Genomic DNA, 3,697 nt, shown 5'->3' with positions numbered 1-3,697 from the left:
ACACAGGAAGGGATACGTTATAAAGAAGGGAGGGAGAAAAATTCCGATTTCAAAATCTTATGAAAATGAATGTTGAAAACAATCTTTACATGTCATTGGAAAACATAAAATACCATTAAGTGCAAAAATAATAATATTAACTTTTAAAGCTTATCAATGTTTGTCAGTACCAGAATATCTACCTCCATGAACAGCATTTTGAATACTGAATGGGTGATCAGAAATGGAGTTTGGTAAACAAGACACAAAGCACAGTTCTTTTCATTAAGTTTATATAGCTGAATCCTCACTTTCCAAAATGTCAACAATAATGACTGCATCGAAAATGTTTTCTAAACATTTCTGTTCTGGTGCCAATGGAGTCAACATTGCTGAGGAGACAGTAACTAATTGCTATTGAGTACAAAAAGCTCAGGTGTCAAGGTAAGAAGGCCCCTGAGAGGAGCAACTAGAATTTCCTTACTTTTAAAAATGAATTTAAATCCTTTTTCATAAGTCATTCGAGCAGGGTTTGCCCATTTCTTTTAATACTTTTGGGATTCTGTTGGTTAGCCAGTCCTACAACTTCTCATGTAGAGTCAGTTCCTTTCATACTTCAACCTAAAAATCCTCTCAGGCTGATTAATGAAATTACTTACATCAGCTAAAGCTATACACACTTTTTTTTCTGCTTGATTACAAGTTGTGAGTGGGACATTCTTTAGTCTCTATGTAAAGGCATTTTTAATCTATGCATAATGCATGTGATATGGCTGATGCATGTAATACTGAGAAGATTAAAATGGATCCTGTATCGTTTTCTTATTGATCTTATTTACAATTAATTGATTATGCCCTATAACTGAGTACTTATTTATGGTTCTATGTCTCTAAACTTAGGTCAGAATTCAGCTGACCTGTAAGGGGTTAAGGTTGGAAATCCAGTTCTCTTGCTAAGCACTGTGCTGTTGTGTCTCAAGGAATGCTGCTAACCCTGAGGGAATATGGTTTGCCATAAGGGAATTGTGCCTAATATCTTTAACTACAAAACTATCCTTCAGGGCTATCTGGTTTGCTATCCGAAGAAGTCTAGACCACTATCTTCTAACATGAAAGTAGACTAAAATAACCACTTCTTAGTCATAAAGGGAAGAAGGAGGGTTGGTGTTAGGCCCCACTCCAAATTTCCAAATCTTGTTCCCCACACTTCACCTATGTAAAAAAGTCATGTTGACCTCAAGCCATTGATGTCAACTTTCCTGATCTGTTCTTTCTTCTATACTTTCCAAAATCTATAAAAGAGGAGCTGTTTTTTTGCTTGGGATCTTTGGCTGGAGACTGAGGCAGTTGTTGACCCATCTCCTTCTCAGGTTACCAGGCTTGATAATAGAATATTCTTGCTTAAGAAAGGTGCCTTAATTTACCTTCTTGTTAAATTTAACTCATAACAATACTCAACAATTTGTTATACCTCATACAGACATGTTAAAATGTCAGAGAATTTACTCATTATGTCTATAACATGGAAATCACAAATAGAACAAAGCTCAACAGTTTGGGAGAGTCAAATTCAAAAAGGAATGGAAGGTCAAATCAGCAGCAAGTATTTATTTATTTATTGAGCATAGTAAACTATGTGCCAAGCACAGTGCGAAGTACTGCGGATATAGATAAAGGCAAAAAATTGTACCTCTTTTTAAGGAGGTCACTCTTATTCAGAGACACAACATTGAAATAATAATGCACTACCTATCTATCTATTGCTGTGTGTGTGTATGTGTATGTATATATGCAGCATAAAGGTGGAATTAAAGAGGATGGGGAAAGTAGAAGGTGGGAAGTATGTTAGGTAAGATTTAAGGAGTTCAAGGGGGCCAGGAAGCAGAGGAGGAGAAGAATTCCAGCCAGTGAAAATACACAGTAGAGAGATGGAATCTGTTGTGAAAGGAACAGCAAGGAGATCAGTGTCATTGGATTAATGAGTATGTGGAAAGGACTAAGGTGGAATAAGACAGGAAGGAGCCATGCCACAAAAGTATTTAAAAGTCAAATCAGAACTTATATTTTATTCTGGATTCCCCAGAACTTGGGGAAAATGGTCAGATCTATGTTTTAGGAATGTGATACTAATATCTGAGTTTAGTGTGGACTGGAGTGAACAGAGTACTAAGGCTGGGAGAAAAACCATCAAGCTAGCATAATAGTCCAGGCATGAGTTGGTAAAGGCCTACCTCAGGGTGGTTGCAGTACCTTGAGGAGAGAAGGTAGAGTACAGTAGATTTCTGATAAAAGTAGAATGGACAATACATAACTATCAATTGATTATGGGGTAGAGGTGGGACTGAGAGTGAGGCATTAAGAATGATAGCTAGCTACTGGAAAAGTTGCTTTCTCCTGGGATAGAAGAAAAAAACAACACAAGCCATAAATAGAAATTCACTATACCTGTTCCTGGATATAGGCATCTTTTACTTTGTGCATCATGAGCTCAGTCCATTTCTTGCCTCACTCACACTTCACCTCCTGGCAGGGGAAGTTTTTATCAGGTCTCACATTCCTTTTCCTCACTGTGTCTCTTGCACAGTAATACACAGCTGTGTCCTCAGTCTCAAGGGAAGTCATTTGTAGATATAAGATGCTGTTGCCATTATCTCTGGAGATGGTGAATCGGCCTTTCACAGAGTCTGCATAGTATGTACTACTACTACTACTAATGCTTGCAACCCATTCCAGTCCCTTTCCTGAAGCCTGGCGGACCCAGCTCATCCGTAGCTGCTGAAAGTAAATCCAGAACCTTTGCAGGAGAGACTCAGAGATCCCCCAGGCTGTATCACATCTCCCCCAGACTCCACCAGCTCCACATCACACTGGACACCTGCAACACAGAGACATTACATTAAAGTCAATACTCACATGAAGTCACCACTTCACATTGTCCCTTCCTCTCCATAAAACTACCTTGGAAAATGGTCAGAAGGAAAATCCAGTTCAGCCTAAATTTCATGGTGAGTTTCCAGGTTAGTCCTCTGCAGAGAAGGACACAGAGAGCTTGAGTTTGTCTCCCAGAGGAGGTATAGGTACAGGTACAGGTTTGGGGCTGCTTTTCATCCCAGTGGGAGGGACCCAATTTGCATGTCTTGCTCTATTCAAAAAGAGGAAGAACACCTTCTTCCTCCCAGTGAGAAGTTTCTTTCCTGAACTTCAGAAAGTTCCCTTAGAATTAGTTCCAAAGGACTGGGGAATGTTGTTGACCCTGAGACTTTCAAAACTTGTGGTTCTCACTCAGTGTCAATGACCCCACATCACTTAGATAACTCAAACAGTTGGATGACATTTGTAGGCTTTTCTGTGCTCCTAATACATTTCTAATTGATCTTAGGCCCATTTCTGATTGTCAAATCTCCTCACACATCTTCCATTTCCAATGACCAACAGACTGAACTCTTTTGTGAATCAGTTTCTTCTAAGGGTCTCTTGGCACTCTACTGCTTCCTAACTGAACTTTTCATCTCCTTTTCCCTAGGATTACATTTCACCTAAATTATTTACCCATAGTTTCAGTTATACTCACTTACTGCCTTTATATACACCTTTTTTAAATCTTCTAGGTGGAGAAATTGATTTATTAAAGTCACAAATGAGAGATTTTCAAGTCTCCTCCAACAAATACCTTGTTCCTCAGAGAGATAGCCTATTTAATGGGAGAGAGAAACTGTTA

At 38.8% G+C, this 3,697-nt stretch overlaps 1 pseudogene across 1 annotated transcript; it reads right to left on the bottom strand.

Annotated features, from left to right (window-relative positions):
- Window positions 1-2,469: 2,469 nt before the first annotated feature.
- Window positions 2,470-3,046, bottom strand: LOC110203679 (immunoglobulin heavy variable 3-23-like; annotated as a pseudogene). The gene is made up of 2 exons (XR_013485484.1): window positions 2,938-3,046; window positions 2,470-2,854 (listed from the first exon to the last, which is right to left on the bottom strand). The product of XR_013485484.1 is annotated as an immunoglobulin heavy variable 3-23-like (transcript).
- Between the last annotated feature and the right edge of the window lie 651 nt (window positions 3,047-3,697).

Source organism: Phascolarctos cinereus, unplaced genomic scaffold (assembly GCF_003287225.1).
Source record: "Phascolarctos cinereus isolate Bilbo 61053 unplaced genomic scaffold, phaCin_HiC Scaffold_3;HRSCAF=262, whole genome shotgun sequence".
In the NCBI taxonomy this organism is placed as follows: domain Eukaryota; kingdom Metazoa; phylum Chordata; class Mammalia; order Diprotodontia; family Phascolarctidae; genus Phascolarctos; species Phascolarctos cinereus.
This window is presented reverse-complemented; position numbering and strand designations above follow the sequence as displayed.